At 47.0% G+C, this 21,380-nt stretch overlaps 1 protein-coding gene across 12 annotated transcripts in view; it reads right to left on the reverse strand.

Annotated features, from left to right (window-relative positions):
• LOC143316259 (uncharacterized) overlaps positions 1-21,380 on the reverse strand; it is a 50,392-nt gene that overhangs the window by 26,906 nt on the left and 2,106 nt on the right. For all 12 annotated transcript variants that reach the window (XM_076724136.1, XM_076724132.1, XM_076724140.1 and 9 more), the window contains exon 2: positions 5,334-5,411. The gene's annotated coding sequence lies outside the window, so the exon portion shown is untranslated. The remainder of the gene's footprint in view (positions 1-5,333; positions 5,412-21,380) is intronic.

A 21,380-nucleotide genomic window follows, 5' to 3' on the forward strand; every position in this document is an offset into this window, starting at 1 on the left:
GACATCACATATGGCTGCCAGAGGTTGCATTATGTCACCTGAAGGCTTATTTGTGACTCCCAGAACAACTCCTACCTCCTACAGCAGGTGCTGAAGGCATGCTGATTGTGTTACTACGCAACCTCACTGTCCAGCCAGTACATTTCCCAGAGCCTCTCCTCTGAGGTCTCTGCTTCCTCCCCTTTCAACATGGCCATCGCCCCCATTCCCTCATCTATAATCCACACAGACGGCCTCCTTCTCCCTCCCACACGCACACATTCCCTCTGGCCGGTGCACGCCTCCACACAACAGACACACAAACACATGCGCGGTTAATGCATCAAAGCCACGAGGAGTCGTAGTCGAGGTGAGGAGCACTCTTTTCATGTTTGTCCAAAACGCGATCTGCAATAGACAAAGTTTCAGAATAAAACGCAAGAAAACAGCATTCACAAACGTGATTTTGCTCATTTCCTTAATAGCGACTGCAATTAGGAAACCACACTTCACTGAAAGCCCCTCACTGTTCTTCCACATCATCTGAGTGTTCATGACCATTTTAGATACACACTCCGGCATTTATGGCTCCTCATTATCTTCCCTCGATGCGAGCCAGCGAGTAATTGCATCTGCGGTTCACTTCGCCATTTTTAATCACGGCTCTCCGCGTCGTCCCCAACTCCTTTGTTCAGCAGGGGCCTCTGTTGCGGCACAGCTCCACAATCTTACAGGTGTACAGACAGACAGAACGGATGCTGTTGCTGTCTGCACCTCCACACTTTGCGCAGAGGGGCTAACGAGCCAAACTCTCCCAGGAGGGAGGCTCGTTAATTAGAATGGAGGAAGAAGGGAGCTGAGCGTGAGGGAGCACAAACACTGACGACCAGGCAAACTACAAACATGGCTGTTTGAAGGTGGAGGGGAGCAGGGGCAGTGCGAGCGGTGTAATGAGGCGCACCCCGCAAAACTAGCTGGGATCGAACGCTCAAAAAGAGCGTCGTACACTTCGAAACCTGCCAGAAACTGATATTGCACAATGGTTCCAGGACATTGTGGTAGGAGGAAGGAGTGTCCCACCAAGCGTAGAAGAACAGTCTTGGAGGTCACATGGCATGCTTGAGACTTTTTTACAAAGTAATTACAACATAAAAATGGCTATAAAACAATCAAAGAGAGTAAACAAACTCCTAATGCTTTCCAGGTTTAAGTTTCCCTGAAACAACCATACAATCTGGCCCTAATTGTATCATAATGGAGAGAGTGCGGTACACTTGCTAATTGGTCCACTTCCAATTAATGAATTCCAGCTAGGTGCTAATGTAACCCAGAGATTCTTTTAATGAGTGCGCAGCAGGTCAGCCAACCGTGCGGAAATGTGACATTTATCAACAGGGAAGCGCACAACTCAACATATAAAGAGAATAAAGTGTCCAATAATGAAGGAAAAATGAAGATCTGTGTTTCTAGTTTCCCTCTAAGTTTACTTTACATGTAACATTCTTTTCAGGAAAATCATGAGGAAATAGCAGGCCTGTAAAATAATGCATGAATCACCACAAACAGCTGACCTCTCAGCCAGAGAAGAACTCCCCTGTTCATACTCAATGAGCCCAAAAACACAGAGGCCTTAAGAACAACTTCCGCTGGAATGAATGGAGCACCGTCATGGAACAGCGACAAATGTTGGATCCACATATTAACACATGTGCCTCGTACTGTAGATGCAAAAACCAAACGCTCTCTGCCCCTTCACACAGTCTACAAGCTCAAACACATGCCAGCAGCAGCACTTCTCCTTGCTGCGTCGTGTAAACCAGGCAGGACCAGGTGCAGGTCTTTGCGCCCCCAAGGCGACAGCTGCATCATATATATGCAGGTTTCTTCATGGCCTCAGAGCATTACACACATATTCATCCATCAACATGATCAGACAAGGCAGTCCAAACTTGGGCCTGGAAGGCTTTAACCCCTCAAGAATGTGAACACGTGGGGAAAATGTGTAAAATGTGACATTTTAAGAGGAGACTGCAGCTGTTTAGTGGTCTGTTTTGGTAAATCCTGGTTTGTTTTTAGCATTTCAGTTGTGTCAGCAGTGACATTTTGTGCAGCCGGTAAGTAAGATAGATGCTGACAGGCATCCTCATGTTTTTAGTTTTGTACATATAGTACATTCTTCGTCATGACTAACTTTTAGAAATTCCTCTCCTGGCATAAAAACCAAAAGCGGTGCATGTGCTTTTGTGGATTAACTGAAAGGATGCTCACATCTCCAGTAATCCCTTCATTCCATGATGCAGCATCATCACATATTCCTCAGCAACAGCAGACAGCAGCAGACTCTCGAGCTCGTGGAACGGATTCACCAACTTTCCTGCGGTCCACCCCAAATAACGTCTGTCGCACTCAGCTGCATCTGTCTCTACGGCTCGCCTCATCTTTGTTAGTGCTCTGACATCCAGCGACATACCCATCAAGTATCACTTGTCAACAGACACTTTGGGGCATTCTGTCAAAGTCGAGGGAGGTGTTGGGTCGACTGCAATGTCCCTTTCCCCTGCAGTTTGCCAACGCTAATGACCTACATTACACATCCATCTCTGATAGGTATGAAATGCCTCGATGTTAGAAAGCACTGCAGCGTGAGAGGTGGATGTTGAAAGATACAGCTGCAATTCCTGGATGACAATAAAATCTCACATGGCAGTTGGATAATGAACTAGTACTATATATATAGCAGTTCATTCCTGACCAAGGACACAGGAGTCACAGGGGGACAAATCGTCAAAGAGTTTTTCAAAGCAGTGCGACTCAAGGCCCACTTACACGCTTTCTAAGCTGCACCTCAAGGCCGCTGCTCTGTATTCACATGACAAGATACACAGAGCGAGCGTCTCCCGCTGAGATGTGGTTGTAAGCGCCGTAAAAAAAGCAAGTTAACAAATCTCGAGTGGACCTTGATTTTTTTTTTTTTTTTAATCTCTAAACTGTTGCTCTTGCAACTAACTAACTGCACAGACAGTCTAAGGTTTACAGTTGATTTATCATATGAAACTGCACAATTTTTGCTGTAAATGCTTGTTTACAAACTTAGTTATATTGTATTTTTTATATTATTATTATTATATAATATGTATTATACATTATAATACATATTATATAACTATATATTTAGTTTTACTTAGTTAGATTTTTATTATTACTCCTGTTTACATTTTTTGTTACTTTTTTGTGACTTTTTTTGCCTTTTTCAAGCAATTCTTGTATACATTCTGTGTTCTGTCTGTATGTTTAATTGCTACTGCAACAAAATAATTTCCCAAATTGGGATCAATAAAGAAGCAGTCTAAGTCTAAAACTGAAAATGACCATTGTTGCAATCAATGCATAAAATAGGCGAAGCACATACACACCACCTCTCTAAAAAGCACTACAGCAATTTTTCAGTACACTTTAATCGTAAATATGAATTACTTTCCAGAGACGGGCTCAAAATCAAAGCTCCAGAGGCCTAAAGTTCCTCCAGTTCTTATAGAGGTCAATGTCCAGAAACGCTGGATCCTACATGTCCCATAACTGCAAACTGAAGGCATTCCAGGGTTGAAGAAACCACAGTTCCAAAATCAGTTTCAGATGCATTTCTGACGGGAACAATGCCCTTCTTTTCCACACTTGGCATCTCTGTAACACCTACATTTATCTCCATTACATTTCAAATGCCGGTAGTTGAACCACGGGCGATTTTGACTCTGAAACAATGTCCCTCTCCTCCCACTGAGTTTTGCCCTGCGAGCACGGCAACAGTTGGTTAACCGACCGCTCCGCCGACCTCCGCGCCAAACAACGACCTCGCTGCGAGGGCATGAGCTGAGCAGAACTGGGAGAGGGACGCGGGGAAAAAAAAGGGGGAGAGGAGGAGGATGATTGCGGGGACAGGACTCCATTTGTGACCCCAAAAAAAAAGGGGACGGGGAGAGGGCGCGTTTGCCCCCTCGTCCTCCCCTCCTACGCCATGGCGTGTCATTCCGAGCTGGTTCCCAGGAAAAGACAGCTCGCCTCAGAGCTGCCCAGCAACCACGCAGGCAGACGGAGACAGATCGAGGGAGAGGGGCTGGAGGTGAGGTCGGGGCAAGTCGCTGGAGATGTGACAGACGCCATGGTGACTTCTAGCACAGTCATAGATATAAACACATGTACTGTAAAGTGACAGGAAGGGGTTGGGAAGCAGAATGGAAGAGCAGAACGTCCATCACTGCATCCTCCTTGGGCCACATTGTCCCCCGCGAAACGAAGGCAAAAATCAAAGCTGTTCATTCTCATTTTGAGATTTTACATGCATCAACATTTCTTTTCAGAGTTATTGAGGATGAAACAAAGTTTTTTCGTGTTTATTGTCCCCCCCTTGAATGGAATCAGGAAAGCACAAATGGGCCCATTTGATGTTCAGGATCAATCCTGACGCAAACAGAAAAGGGAGGCTGAGTGGGCGAGAGATGACGGATCGCGACAGATAAAGGCAGGAACACGCAGAGGGAGGAATAAACAAGAGTGGGAGGGAAGAGGAGAATAAAGGGTGGGAGAAAAGGGGGCAAAGACGGGGAGTCAGAGTCTGCGTCTCATCACTCCCTCGCCACCTGCTCACATCCAAACCCGACCGAGCCGTCAGCAAACTTGTGACAGCCGGCTCTGCCGACGCTGACAGGCAGAGTAATATGTCCTGCGGTCTCGCTCAGTTGGTGTCACTCCCACCCAAAAACCACCAACAATCTGTTGGCTATGAGTCGCTAACCGCCGACGGCCACATGCCATCACAGCCTCAGCCTCTACGTGCATCCCAATTGCCATTATTTCAGGGCTTTATGTCCCTTATTTCTATGTTTCGCACGCGCACGCAGCAGTGGCGGCACACTCACGGTGAACTATGTCGTCCCTCTGGCTGAATAATCAGCGACGTCTAGACGAGATACGTCACAAAGACTAAAGTCCACCAGAGCAGAGAAGCAGCCCCTGGCTTATCACCACACCAGCTCTTTCACTCAGTTACTTGAAAATGTCAGCAGCAAATATCCTGAATAATGAGAATCTCTGCAAACAAAGGGGGGGGAGGATATGATTAGAGACACGCTCTGGGAAGAAGCAGAAACTGAAACAGAAATGAAAGAGCACTTTGCCCCCAGTTTCTACCAACAAAAGGGGAGGAATTCAGATTTCCCTTTCAAGCTATTAATGCTAATATCCCTCATATTTCCTGCCGATGTCCCGATTTAGTCTTCATCATTTTACAGGCAATACAGCAACAAAAACAATCCGACAGATCTGCTTCCATCTCAAAGGAAAAAAAGACAACGTCTTACCTGGTGAGGTAGGGCAGATACTCCAGCTTTTTGTCTGTGAAGAGTGCACAATTGGGGAGGGGGGCAAGGCAGCGGCTTCTGCAGAGAGAGCAGAACAAAAAAAAAAAAGATGAGAGACAGAAAAAGGAGCGAGCAGGAGTCGCAGGGACAGCGCCACACTGACAGAGATGGCTGATGCTTTCTCGCCGGCGAGCGGAGCCGGCAAGCAAACTGCTGCAGCTCACACAAACACACACACACACACACACACACACACACCGAGCCAACCGGCATGCTGTCTCACACAGACCTCCACCCCCCGCCCCTCGACTCCCCTTCAACAGCACACACTCTGCAACCAAACCAGTGTCTCCATTACGCTGGGGAGGGGTGGACAGTGGGGGAGGGAATGGGAGGGTTTTTTGCCATGTCTGAGCACAAGAAATGCGTGTGTATGTTTGCGTGCATGTGTCAGTCACATTGATTCATGTTTGAAAGGGATATGAAGCTCATCCCACCCCGAGGGAACTGAGTTCCAAGATAAATCTCTATCCAAGAAAATTTCATTCTCCCCTCTGTGTTGATCTCATCCGGAAAATCCTGCTCTTTTGCTCAAAGACGTCCACATTATGAATGCATGAAACAGTTGCACATGACAGCGAGTGGAGCATGTATGTGTGTGTGTACAGAGGAGGGGTGCGGGGCTTGCCCCACGCTGAATAATTGCCCTGTCCTGGTGCTCATTTGCAGGCATGGCCAACTACAGCGGCAGCACTGAAACAAAGGCAGAGAGGGGGAACGAGGGGGAAAAGAGGATCTGAGAGAGAGAGAGAGAGAGAGAGAAAGAGACTGCAGAGGCCAGACGAGCAGAGCAAGAGCATGCAGCTCGGTAGCAGTGAGCGCTGACTGCTGAAAGCCTAATTCCCCGCTCATTACTCCAACCTCAAACCACATGAAATGAAATATATTTATAGTCCAGGAGCTCACGACGGGCCCAGTCTTTAACTATCCATCACTCGCAGCACTACGGCTGTCAAAGTTGTGAATAAATACAGAAATTATGAGCTGAGCAGACGAATCAAAAGAATGAATGGGTGCAAATTTGGACGGCCGGAGAAATTAACGTACAAAGTAAAAACAAACGAGGGTTTTTTTTGTTTGTTTGTTTTTTCAAGTCTACATTTAGATGGCGTACGTGTTGATCGTTAGTCATTGGAATCATTCCTCCTCTCCACACTGGCCATGAGGGAGGAAATCAAGTGGGTAGCTTCAAAATTTATGGGATTTTAGTACAAAATCCTCTTTTGTAGACAGCGTTTCCTGGCTGCAGTGAAGATGCCCGCTCAATTTGGTTAGCATCATATTAGCTTTGGGCTAAACTCTGGACCACTGTGGAGTTATGTTTCATCATTAACAGTGGGCCTGACGGTCTATACCACAAAATTAGGTTTTCATCCGATGCCAGAGTCACCAATATATATGACTTTGGCATGTTAGTATTGTATTAACATACATATCCTTCTCAACCTATCATTTATGAAGGAAAGAAATCACCCCACAAAAACAAACCAGGATGACCAGACTGATTTCAAGAGACACTCCCTGACACGATGGCCAAACCTCACGCTGACCACTGAGGTTGATGTGAGGCTGAATCATCAAGGACACAGTCATACGGTTCCCAAAACCACTTGAAAAATTAGAGGAAGAGAAGGAATCGAGCAAACCAGCCCTGCTCCCTCCATCCCACATCACATCCTGTCCCAGTCCCATCATTAGCTTGTCCTGTTTCGGTGGGGGGCGGACAGAGCCATCAGCGTAAGACTGTAATCAACCTGTCAGCATCGGGGACTGCATCAGGTTTAAAGAAAGCAAATGAGACATTTAACATGGCAGCAGAGAAATAATCCTGCCGTCAAATTGAATTAAGAGATAATATTCAATTATCACGTTTGTTGAGAGGTTTCAAGGCTCGTGATGAAGCAGGCGCTGCTGCTGAGAGTGTGGATCTTTGGGTAATAGCAAAGAGACAGGCGATAAGGAGGAAGGTGAAAGAAGGGGAGGTTGGGTGGCGTGGGACGGAGAGACCCAGAGCTCGGAGAGGCGACAGACAGTCCTGTCAACACCAGCCGGCTTTAGGGAGGCCTTTTGCCAGCACTGATTAGAGAGCGAGGCTGCAGAGCCAGCTAGCATGGATGCTAACATCTAATCCCCCCCCTCAGCCTCTGCTGCCAGAAAGCAGATGCTAGTCGCGCTAACGCCGCTCTTCCACTACCCCAAAGGTCAACAGACACGGCAGCAGGCTGAACTCGCCATCACCGGATTACACGCAATGTTTACCCTGTGTTTGAGCGGGACATATGGACAGTTAAACATCACACAGGTGTTGCGAAACAGGCCGCGCTGCAGGACAGCAAATTTCCACGTGAAGTCTTACTTTTCTTACATTTACATCACTTACGGTCGGAAGCAGCTGATTTCCGCTGCACACAACTAAAGTTTGTTCATTCCAGTGGCAGATTTCATCACTTTCTTTCATAACATAGGTGCATTTGGTTATCACGGGATGTCTTCTCCCGGGTTACAATAAAACCGCCCGTCTAATCCCATATTAAAAGGTAGGTCAATCTCATTGCTGTATTGGGAGTGTGGGTGTGGGTTGATCACTACAGCCGGTCGTCGCCTGCTCCCCCAGCAGTGAGATTGGGGCACAGCCAACTCACTATGATCAGGATTAGCCGAATGGATCATCGTAGGCTTGGGTGTAATCTGCGCAGACCCCTTCATCCACATTTTGACATGTTGTTTGGGAGAGACAACTTGTCAAATCAAGAAGAAGTGATGCAGTCTTTATAACTTTGTAGCCCCCAAACCGCATGATACAAGGCTGATGAGAAGCCTGTACGATGTGGTTTCTCCTGTAGTACCAAGGGTAACAAATTATGCATCACCTGCTTCTTCAGGAAAACAAACTGATGCTGACTAATACTGGAATTCATTCAGCCGACGAAACCCAGACTTGCCGGTGTATCATCACATCCAAAAACCCGTCTCCTGAGCTGCCATCTCGTCGGACCCTCCTCTGCAAGCATGACTCAACCTTTTTAAAAATGCAGCATCAGGCAAACTTATTGCAGGCGCTTGAGAACAGCGGCGGCTTCGGGGGCCGCTGCGTCATCGAACACAAGTGGCATTAATGCTCTGTTTTAGGACGCCGCTGTGTAACTTGAACCGCCGCGGTTTTTACGAGAGAGCAGAGAGCAGCGGATGCGAATGCAGATATCGATTAAAGATTAGGGTCAGCGCTTTGGGACGACAAGGTGGACGACAAGGGGAGAATAATCTAAACAAATACAGCTGAATGTTAAGCGTGGCATCAGAGCAAATCCAAAGAGCCGGAGAGGCGACCTAAATTCATGATGACCCTGATGACATCACTATGATATCACCAGGGTTTATGCATTCTTACTTTTTCTCCCGACAACTACAGCATGTACAGCTCGAGGCCGATGTCCAACTCCCACAACTGCTCCATCTGGCTTCAAAAGCTGGAAAACGCAGTGGCATCTGCTTGTTTTGTTGTTGACTTGAAAACAAACGGTAAATTAGATTTAAGGCCTTGGAAATCTAATTACCCAAATCCGAGCTGATCTGCCTGTCTGTTCAAATGTTAGCAGCCACTCGTCCGTCTCAGGCTCAGTCGGCCAGGTCACTCATATGCCATCGATCACCAGTGAAGGTTATTTCTGATTATTGGATGAAGTCATTTTTTCCCTTCCTGGACCAGGCGGATGCTGATCTTCTCCACCCCCCCCTGCACGCGGACATGCAGAGCCCGGTGCAGTACTGCAGTTTTTTTTGGTGGAAACTGTGAAAACAAACTGAAGTGCTGACTTACATTTTTTACACATTTAATCAAATTTCACTCTAAAAAATGAAAATGTGTAAATTACATTTTACACTACAGCTTTGCTCTTGAAAATGCTGACAGTGCATTAACAGCTCATGTACTGTAACTCTGTTTCCAGCCAATGAAACTTTTATGTAATTATAAAACAAAGTAATACTACTGTAATTGAAAAAACACAGTAATAATACTGCATGTTCTCCCCAAAAGGGTCCTGCAAAGTGCTTACGAGATAATTAAAGAGATACTAAATCAAAAGAATATGCCAAATCTTAATATTTAACGATTTCATATTTGCTCACAAGCCCAGCGCAATAAGAGTGTGTGATAAGTGCTTCTGACTTCTGACTAAGCTAATGACTGCTGTCAGTGACAGTGATGATTCTGTGGACCCGGATCAGCTGGAAGATTTGGGGTTAAAGATTAGTTAGATCGCAAACTATTGAACAGCCTTAATCTCAAGAGCCAATTTAGAGAGCTTTCATCTTAAAATACAGTGACGCGTTCAGGGGCGCCTTGAACCTCCACCTGCTCATTCGGTTTACAAAATCCTCTTATGTAGGAGGGATAGAGTAGGAAGTCTAATTTTGCTTCCATCTTTGCTTCCTGTCATGATTTTATTGATCTGCGAACAAACTCCTGCCGCAAATGTAAAATGTGATCACTTCCTGTGCTCCTCACTGGGTGTTTAAAGTGGCGGTTGTGAAGCTTTTAATGAACGGGTAATGGCGTGGGCAGAACATTTCTTCATCTGAAAATGGCTCCTCCACAGAGAAGGTGACAATGCTACGGAGCGTATTTACAGGCAGAGCAGAGTAACACATGAGATGAACTCGACCCCATCAGTGTTTCAGTAAAACAAACCGTTCATTTGATGGCACAACTCCCTGAACAACGCGGCCGCTCGAGCGTCGAGGGCGACTGCATCGAGGCTCGCGAGAAGCACTTCAGCGCACAAACACCGAAGTGGTTTGTGAAAGTACAGCTTTCCTCGTTCGTCACTGCCAAGAGCAAATAGCAGGCTGCTCGTTCGCCAAGAGTGAGGCGTCGCATCATCTCAACGACCAGCTTGCCATTCATGACGCGACTGACAACACCACCGGTCATGCGAATGGGAATGTCCAGTAGTCTTCCAACGCTACGGCTGGACCACCGCTGGATAACTGTGACGGCTGAAAGCAATCCTCCCTCTCTGCCACCCAGCAAGACAGCCTGTGAGGGGTGCATATTGTCTCATCACTCACATTCATATGCATGCACACGCCCGCCCTCCCACGCCGACAGGCTAAAGATGGCCTGTGTGTGTGTGTGCGTGCTACTCTTGGACTGTCATTCCTCCCCGATATAAGCAGAACACAGGAAATTCCTCAAATGTGAAATATGCCTCAGAGAGGCCCGTTTAAAACAGACGCGACTTGAGGAGAAAGGAACAGACAGGAAGTGGAGTGACTGCGCGTGTTTTACAGCGGGTGGAGGCGACTGACGCTACGACTGTGGGAGAATTCAGGAGGGTGAGAACACAGTCGACTGTTTTTACGGACTTAAATAAATTTTTGTGTCTGTCCGTGGGTGTGTGCCTCCTTTACAATACAGCGTAGAGTGCGTGGTGTATATGTCAGCTGTGTGCAAGTGTTGTGTGTATATGTGGGTGAGCGCGTCAGCTCGCGTGCGCCCGGCTTTACACTAACCACAGGGTGTAGCCGTGAGCTTTGAAGTCGTCCCTACACCCCGGGCTGAACTCGAACACAGGCTACTGTACTAGATCCCACATGACTCCATGGAAAAATCACAACATGCCTTTTACTCACAGGGAACACTGCCCTCTCTATTCCCCTCGTAAAACTTCAGCGGGTAGAAAAAGCAAAGAAGCGGCACAGAAGGGCTGCAGCTGGCGGTTATTTACATTTTTCTACTGACCTTTGAATCTTTTACCGCACAAAATGAGAGAAGGTAGCAAAAAATGGCCATCACAAAGTAGCCAGAGCTCAAGGTGCTGTCTTTAAATTGCTTGTTTTGTGGACATCCAACCTGATTTAGTGGTGATATTTCCAGAAAATCCAGAAGTCACACCGGATCTGAAAATGTGAGGCTCATATCTGTGTGCTCAGACTGGACTGAGTTATGACTCAGATTTTTGATGCAACTTGCGGCAATTGCGCTAATAATCTACAGACACAGTCTCCATGACCTGTGTGTCACTGCAACTGCTGCTGCGCCTGCTCAGTGTTGACAAGCTTTAATTTGTAGTGTCTTGAATACTGGCATGTGCCTGCCCTGTTCAGCTCATGCATCATCGTTACCATCCTTACAATCTGAAAACCTTTGTTCTAACACCTTGGCCTCAGGTGCTCACTCTTTCATTTAGAAACCGTAGCCCTGCTGTTGGCTTGTGTGATCCTTATTTGCACTTGCAGGGCGTCTATATGCAGCAAAGCAAACAAAGAATAAGTAGAAGAGACTCCAAAGGTCAGAGATGATGCACTCACACCTACACTGAGTGCACGGCAATTAAAATTAGAATAAAAAATGTTGAAACAGTCGTACATAAATCTCATTATTGCAGTCCCTGGTGTTTGATATTTGTGTTTCTAATAATTTCGCAGTGGATCACTGAAAGGGCAGGTTACCAGCATGGTAAGGTAAACGGCTGCAAATTGTGGCAGGGATGTCCCTGTTCCTAAGCCATTTCCTGTTGACGGGAGTTCTGAGCCTTGGCGTCCACATGCCATCTGCTCTAAATTAGCACCTACACAGGGAGCACTGAGATCTGGGCACCAGTGGTCAGACGCTGGGGTTTAGAGCGGTGAAGCTCTAGAGGAGGACAGCTAGAGTTCAGCGGAATGAAAACAGGTCTAGTGGACAGAGGTGTATATAAGATACTGGCTGTCTTCCTGCGGTCCAAGCACTTTTCAACCAGGAAGGAGGAGGAAGTACACACATGTTGGCCTATTCCGCAGCGTTTTTGTAATAATTTGTCATAATAACAGTCCCAATTAATACAATTTCCATCTAAACAGCAGCACATTTAACACTGGGCTATCAGCAAGGTTCACTGAATGACATTTCAGTCCAGATGTTGGACTGTTTCTCTGGAGAGAAAGCAGCAGAAATGGCCCCGCCGAGCTGCCGAGAGGACACACGTGTCACTGAGACTGAGTGAAGAGCAGAAGTTTCTGGAAGTCATCAGAGAGAGGCAGGGGAGGAGGGTGGGCCAGCTGCACAGGACTTCACACTGCAGTGGAGGAGGATGTCACAACAGTGCGCACACACACACACACACACACCCACAGACAACAGCCGCGCATGAACCCAATGAACACAGATGCAGTATGCGTTCAAATAGAGTAAATTAACACTCGCGTATACAAATTAGCACTTGGTGACAAACACAACACGCAAAAAGACGTCAGCAGAGACCCACATCCTGGTCTGGCGGGTCACTGGCCCGCCATGCAAACACGCAGCGCGACGCTGCCGAGTGTAAACACCAATAACTGACAAACAAACAGAGGCAAACACGTCCCAGAGCCGGAGTCAACAGCTGTCAAGTCTTATGGGGCAACTCTGTCATTCAGGCAAGGCATGGGAAACCGCCCTGTCAGTAAAGCATCCAGAACAAGCAAGCCGGCACTTCTCCCCTCCTCCTCCCAATCCCTCTCCTCCAAAAAAAAAAAAAGAATGAGTCATGGTTGGAGGCTCGGGAACAGAGATGATGTTGATTTTTTTGGCTGCCCCAACTGGGGAAAAACTGCGAGCAACACCCTCATGATAAATGAATAACAATGTGCGATGTTTTCACTTCTTTTTTGAATTGAAAACAAATCTTCGGCTGCTACTAAAAAGGACCAGACAAATAGTTTTTCATACTGAGTTATGGGTGTAATTTTTCCCACCATTTAAAAGCAGCTATTGATTTCCACTCATTTCTGCAAAAGGCCCCTTCCGGTACCCACCAGTCGCCACACACTGCGTCGCTCGCGGTTGTTTTGCATCGTTTTCATTTTGTACTGAAATGAACTGAAAACAATGGCGGCGTAGAATAATTAAAAAAATGCATGTTCCTTTAAAAAGGAACCACAGCAATGGAAGAAAAAGCATCAAGCGCTGAAGAGGCACGTCCGGCTGACAGCCTCTGGATGAGTGATGATGTGGAAGACACAACACGACTATTCAATCAACTCAAACAGGACGCCTTTTAAACAGCAACTTAATAGCAAACAATGGCCAATCGAGCGATCCTTCCGCATCTTTCCTGACGACAGGAAGAAGCATCACCGCAGTGCTTTTCACCTTCCCGAACTCTAAGTGCACGCTATTAGTGAAAATGATACAGCAATGTTGTGGTTAGAGTAGGAGGCGAGCATGGATGGCACGCAGGGGGGTGGGGGGGCAATAATATGAACGGATGAGGGAGGACGGATGGGGAGGGGCTCCATTAACAAAAGAGGATGGAGTGAAGAATGAAGCTGGTGTTATTAAGAATAAAGAGCAGGTATAATGCACTGTGAAGCGATAATGACTGCCTGCACTTGAGGGACTCGACGGTGAGGTCATTCTTCATTAACTCGCTCGACACTTACGAGCCTGGAGCCGATGGCAGCTCGGGACATGTCTGATTATTTCTGCGGCCTCTGTAAAGTCATATCTGCCACCGTGCCCCGTTGAAAGACGTGAAAAGTGATTAAAATAATGCCTCACAAAGGGTGTGCGGTGACGCTTTAAACCAGGTCATCGTTTTAGTGCGCGGCTGGTGACGCTGTGTGGGCTACAGGTTTTCTGTGGGGCTCCGGAGGCTGCTGCTGCTGCTGCAATGATAGTACTTTGTTTCCATGACACTGAGATGAGTCACTATGGCTACGGCTCCATCGGGAAACAAAGTCAAATGAAGAAGTCAGACCCAAGGACTGCGACGGCGGAGCTCTTTATTGGCAGAGAGGTGATGGAGCGGAAGATAAAAAGCTTGGTAAACTGCGGAGTCGCAAATGGCATTGAGCATCTTTTAAAGGAAGCTGTTTGTAATAACCTGCGTGCATCAGGTATCTCTGAATACTGAGTTACTTCACAAGGTCACGCGTAGTATTAAGAACGAGGTTTTCCCTCAAAAAAACTCCCGTCGATACAAGCGCTTTTTAAAAAGAAATCTTCGCAGCAGAGCCGAAATCAGAAGTTAGACACACAGCCTACTGCGGCTGAGGCCTGAGTTCCGGTTGGGAATCATTCTTTATTCATGGCCGGCGAAAGTGATGACGCAGCCAGAGTGACAAGAGTGCCAGAAAGACGAACTGAACCCCTGCGCAGGTAAGTTCATCTGTCAGAGGGGGGACATCAAGCAGCGCTGGTGTCAGTGCATCATCAGCATTCGCGGTGCATCCATCAACTCTGCAGCAGAGTGGCATCGTCTAGAATGCAGCTGACTGAGTGTCACTTTGGCTTTATGCAAAGGGGGACACACACATATGCAAGCACACACTCAAAGAGGCAGGAATACACACACACACACACACAAAAACAGAGCGGCGTGCAGACACAGTCACACGCACGCAGAGTGATGCAGGGCAGGCTCGGCCAGACGGAGCTTTGTGTTTTCATTACTCAGATGTGAACGCAGATTAAAGTCTTGAAGATCCAGCTCCGTGCCTTTGTGGTTTAGATCACAACTGCTTCACGTCTGTTGACGGGACGCCGCCCGGCGCAGGAAATAGCTGGGCTCGAGAACATACGAGCTACCGCTGATAAAATGCATTCCGTGTCTCCTGGTTTGAAACACGTGGGGCTGTGTTGAATTAGTGGTGACAATATGGGGAGAAAAAAGGCTGGTGGGACTGTTTACTGTCCTGTTTCGCATGTGCCCCTCTGTTGAGTCTTCATCTGATCTGTGGTGGGAAATGTTTTGGGGGTGTTTGTTCGTAATTATCAGGGCAGAAATGTTTTCACTCTAGAGCTATTTAGACTTTTTTCATGACTACTTGTGGCTCAAGTTAAGTTCTGAATCCCTCAGAATCCTCAAAATATATAAATCACCATCCAATGACAGAGGTTTTCTCTGGACAGCGATATAATTAACTGCCACAAGACCTGACTGGTACCCAACAGACCAAATTACTGCATATCTACAGCAGTTTTACGCCATGTTTTTTTTTAATGATAGCTAAACTGCGGCTTCATCTATTTTCACACAATATATATATATAATATTCAAGACAGAAAGGAATTCTAAATACAGGCTAAAAGCAAGAAGCGGAACTTCCAGCAGTGACAGCCAAAATATACTCTATTATGTCATGCTGGAGCTGCAAATCCAAGCACAATCCCACACACACACACACACTCCAGTTGAGGCGCAGCCGCTCGGAGAACCAAGCCTGACAAGCGTTCCCACTCAGAAGAGTGGGAGCCGAACTCCAGCAGCTCTGAAGTTGCCTGTAAATCACGTCTGCTTCATTTCATCAGCTGGCAGTTGTGAAACAGCCTACGACGCCGCACCGGCGGTGATTAACTCATCTGCCCGGAAGCCTCTTTGACCGGGCGATGCGAGGGGTCAGGCAGAAAAAGAGGTCTATTATGCTGAGGTCCACTGCCCCTGGATAGAGGGGGTAACTTCTTTAGGTTCTGTCTTGGCCTCCTCTATGGATGACCTCTGTTTGGAGAAAGGGGTGAGGGAAAGAAAAGGACTAAAGGGGGGTGTGGCGGGCCTCGATTAGGGCGCAGAGGTGGCAATCAGCCTGGCAAACCCTCGGGGCACAAGGAGCTCAGAGATTTTCCTCCATGCGGTGAGCACGTCACGTGTAGCCTCCCCCAGAGGTAGAAAGCAGATGGTAGGGGATTAGCATTTGAATGTGGACACGCAGATCTACAGGGGGTCTCCCTCTCCTCCTGTTTCCCCAAAGGGGGATAGGTGAGCTGAGGAAAAGGAGGCTCGGGAGAGACAAAACCAATAACCGGCGACCCACGGCGCACGGACAAAAGAGCTGGGAAAAAGCTGGTGGCTTTAAACAGCAGTGATTTCGCAAGAGAAACGGCTAATTACAGGCCGAGCCTCAGATTATGCTCCTCTGTTATTTTTTGCTGCAGCCTTTCTATACATATTTCTGCTGATTTCATACTCAAAAGCCTAAATGTAATGCAACACAAAAACAAGCCTGCAGAGACGGTAGTGGGCGATAGCGATCGGGCCTCGTGCTCTCAGAGACAGCAACAGAGATAACATCGCACACGCGCAGAGCGATGCAGCTTTGAAGTCCACGTCCGTAATGTTTGGACTTGTAGTCGGGAAAAAAAAAAACATGCTGGCATCGACAAGGACTTCAAGAACAACAAAAGGAAACAGCAGAAACCAGATATGTTCTACAACGCCGTCCGTGTAATCTATGGACTCGGAGCTCTGCAGGATTTCTCCCTCTGCCGTAGTTAAACACTGGCTCCTAGACTTCTGGCCAGGCCGTGTAGATGCAGAGGTAAAGCACAGAAGACAGGTTTGCTGCACCTCAGAGGCCAAGAAATCGAGCAGATTTGCCACTTGCTGCGCAGTCTATAAAAGCAATACAAAGAACACTGGATATAAAAGTTTACAAGGAAACAGGGGCTACAGTTGGCATATGAGAGAGATGCATTAGGGAAAATAACTTAAAAGCTTTATGACTATTTCCATCAGAGTGTTTCTCATTATTAAAGGACTTTACAGACTACTCTGCCTAAATACTTTAAACACGCTAAATGAGAGGAAAAGAGCCCATCTACAGCAGCCTGTTTTGTACATATCTATGGTTGGATCATACTGTAAGCTACAGATCAGACAAACACGCACACCACATGGAAGTCTGGGCCTGTGAGCTCAAGTTTACCTCCAGTTAATCAACAGCTATTGTCAGCATTAAAAAGAGGAGCACTTTCCCTCCCCAGGGGCCATTCACAAACATCTGTTGACGCTCCGGAATAAAGCTATCAGCTCCCTTTTTTCCACCAGGATTTATGCTCTTTGATTTAATGAGGCGACACACCCCACCTCCACTAGACTGGACAGCGCCTCAGGGATGCGTGCCCTGCCGTACATCAGTCGGACATCGGCGTTGGCTCGACGCAGCTGGCCCCTTCAATGCTGCAAATGGCGTCAAATAGAGGAGGAATTTAAAATAAAAGATGGAATGATTCCCCGTTTCTGGTATGTTTCCTTGATAGGGCGGTGTGCGGTGGGGTCAAAGGTTGTGTGCCAATTGGGGGAATTGAAAAAAAAAATGAAGCAAAGGAGGAGAACACGACGAAGAAGAGGGAGCAGAAAAATGTGTGAACGCTATTTTCTCCCCTCCTGTATCCTCTCGCTGCAGAGCGAGGGAGAGCTTCACAGCTACACGACTCAAAAGGGTCATTCCTTTGAGGGGCTGGTTTCCATGGCAGGGGTTGCTGTGGTGAGGGGGGCCCTTCACAGTCCCAATGGGGGCGGTCGGCCCAGTCAACACCCAAAACAACACAGACAGCCCCGGAGAGGAGGACACTTGTGAATGAGGAACCCACTGCTGTGTGTTATGAAGTTGTGGATTCAGGTCAGGCAGTTTGCTGACGCTATGAAACACCACTGACGCTCCAGTCGCTTATCGCTCGAGTGAGGCAGCAGAGGAAATGAACATTTAGTCTGCAGCATAGTTTAGGGTCAGACTGTGTGGACTGCGTTCAAAATAAATTGCACAAAGCCACGAAAAGCTCTGGGAGGCTGCGCTTGAGCTGAATACTAACATGAGCATGGCGACACGTACACAAGGGCAGTGACGACGCGCTGATGGTTTAGCAAGTGCGTTTCACTGCCTTAGTTTAGCGTGTTAGCATGCTGGCGTTTACAAATGAGTACTAAACACAACATACAGGCCGATGGGATTGTCATCAGTTTTGCATTTCATCACGAATATGAAATTTTCAACTTGCAATGATGGGAAGAGAGAAAAAAATCTTCCTATTAGACAACCTGGAGCCAGAGAACAGCTTCGTAAACGACATGAACAATGACCTTAACGTCAAAATTGTCAACTAATTGAGTAATCAACTGATCAGGGTGAAACGTTGGGTAAACACAGCTCTGCAAAGCCGCAGTTTATTGGTGGATTTGCCCTAAATTACATCCTTCATCTCTCTTCATCCTCCTCTGGCTGCTACATGTCTGAGAGAGGATGTTAGATTTGCTGGTAAGTCCCTCTTCAGACCCATTCAGTGGCGGTCATAGTAAAAACCCTTCCTGGAAGCAGGCCAGGAGGTCCTCTGCACACACACACTCAGCTGCTGTGTTCCTGCGGTCCAGTTAAAAACAGACTCGCAGGAACGTGATGTACCATCGCTGCATTCATGCTGTCCATCTGTTTCTACGTTTCACACTGGATTTACAGAGCTGCTGTGTGCGAACTTCCTCGGGATTGGGGGTTTCCATTCATCCAGAATACGGCCCTGACGAGCAGATGCACGCAGGCACAGAGATGGACATTCACAAGCATCCACACACACACATACACACACACAGACCAACGCAGTTAAAGAAAGGGATGTTCTGGTTTCGTTTAAGAAGCTACAGGCCCCGAGAGACAATCTGCCCTGAATCCCTGCAGACTTCTTTCCATGGCATTGGATCCCAGCCTCTTTCCCCTTGATGGATCAACTCAAAAACACACTCACACTGAGATGAAATTGAAAAAAAAAACGTCCTCTAAAAGCATGCAGAAACCTGATATATATGGTCTGTGTGTTCTGACAATACATGGACTTCAACAATGAGGCTCATTGATTCCTCCAGTACGCTTCGCCCCATGTATTAGCCTGCAACCGCTGCCAGCCGGCTGTTTGCAAAAAGACGGGGAGAAAACAATCTCGCTGTTTAGCTTGAACATCTGGAAATCATGAAGGCTCAGCAGCGCTACACGGCTTAGCCGCTACGCTAGGCTAACAGGAGGTCCCTGGCCCATGCGGGGAGAAGCTAAGGCTCATTAGCGGTTTCTTCCCACTGTTGGCCCAGGTCAGGGTCCGACAAACCAGACCAGACTCTCTGTGTGTGCTGCTGCTCCTAGTTCATCATTTAGGCTACTATTAAGTCTGAAAATAGTTCTGTCTTTTAATGGATGAGAAAAAGGGAGAATTTCATTTTTCCTTCATGCGTTTTCGGGAACTCGTGTTGCGCTCAATGTTGCAGACAACTGCAGTTGAACTGATTGCTTTTACTCTATTTTGCTGCTTTTGTCTGCTTTTCTTTCTCAAGAATCCCATCAATTGTTTTTTTTTTTTTTGTCTGTCAATAAAAATGCATTTTAATCTAAATTTCCTTGACACTTTAACTGCAAAGCCAATAAACCCCAGCCAAGTTTTGGCGCTCTGCTCGGATTAAAACACCCCGAGGACCCAGCTGCCTCCATATAGCGACAGACAACACCCTAATATTATCCAGATATGTCAACAGCTCGCTTGCCTGCATTCTCGTGTGCCAATTAGGGGTGTGAAACCGCGATTTAAAGCCGGACTATATGTCATAACCCCTGCTAAAACAGACGCATAAACTTCCTGTAATAGCTCCTTGTGAACATACGGCACATTTTTGCCTTTGGAATGTGCTGTTGGGCTCTCGTCCACGCAAACCGATCTAAATAAGGAAGGCTTTGGAGGGGAGGGAAGCAAGTTTGAGGCACATGGATCAAACATGGAGCGGATTTTGCTGCGCTCAAGCCAAGTCAACTTGTACAACCACGCTGGTGGGTGGGTGGTATTCTTTGTCTCTCAGAAATAAACTTTCCTGCAGCCTCTCATGTACAAACCTTCCATTATCACGCTGACCTCATGGATTAGCTAACATGGTTACAACACAAATTTGGACGCGAGAGAGAACATTATAGATGCCAATATCTGAGGGAGTTTGTTACCGAGTGTACGAATGCCCTGCATGAGTGTCCTCTCTGTCGATGGGCATCGCCCGTGAGGAATGAAATGAGACACTGGCTGTCAGGGCCTGTTTGGAAGACTGGCTGCCAGTCAGCCGTAGATGGAGATGGTACAAGGGCAAGCAGGGCGGGTGAATGGTTAGAGAGGCCGAGGAGGTCACAGATGGATCTCGGCACCACATAAACAGCGTTTATCAAACTCAATAAATTCAACGCTTGAGTGTTCAATGAGAAAAAACTTCAAGAACCCGTCTGCCGTTTGGTCGTGAGACACGCAAGTCTTCATTTTAACAGCTGGTTCTGCGACATCAGGACTGCAGATTGTGTGTTGCTCGAATGTGGTGCAATACCAAAAACCGGAGGGCAAGATTTTTGTCACCTTTCGCCAAAACGCAACAGCTTTTTCAGCTGGCGAGTAAACGTCCATCTGTCCTCTGTTGCGACAGCATGGTCAGAGACAGCCCTCGAGCAAGGCGTTAGCCAGGTTCCCATGCAAATGTGGCGCAAATTTCAACTGAATTTAGAGAAAATCTCATTAAGAAAATGCTTATTTATGCATGTTTCCATCCACCAATGCAATATAAGGAAATAGGATAGGAGCATAGGATTCATTAAGCCTGTTCCCAGTGCACTTTGCAATCAATAAAGGCAAAAAAAAAAGCTTTTTTTGCCACAGTTTTAAGGTTTTTTCAAATTTCCCACATTCCCAAATTGGAAACGCGCATAAAATCTGATGCACATAATCAATTTAATTAATTCGATTTACTCCTCATTGACACAAGACAGTGGGTGTGTGTTTGAGACAGTGTGCATGTGTGGGTCCACTCCACATGCAGGTCAGTGGGCCATTTGGTTCCTGTGACGTATCTGAATTAGATTAGGTCCCTCTCGCAGTCAAGACTTAATCACGTACTAAAGCACAGTTCTGCCAGCTCCCATTAGACACCTGTAGTGCAAAAGGCCTCCGACAGGACGAGCAGCAGGGAACAAAGATGCATCCTGAGACCTTAAACACCTGTGACCGCGGCACCAGACGCAAAAACTAGAATGTAGGCAAACACATCCAAAAGAGACCCACACCGCCACTTAAAAACCTCCAAAACCCATCACAGCACGCAAATCCAGAGACTGATCTTCAGCCCAAACATTGTTCTAATATAAGTCCCTCCCAGGAGGAAGCACCAGCCAACATGGCGAGTCTTAATTTCAGTGGAGCGCAGCGTGGTTCTGCGGTTTCTGGACTTTGATGGTGCACCTAAC

Source organism: Chaetodon auriga, chromosome 23 (assembly GCF_051107435.1).
Source record: "Chaetodon auriga isolate fChaAug3 chromosome 23, fChaAug3.hap1, whole genome shotgun sequence".
NCBI classification, from domain to species: domain Eukaryota; kingdom Metazoa; phylum Chordata; class Actinopteri; order Chaetodontiformes; family Chaetodontidae; genus Chaetodon; species Chaetodon auriga.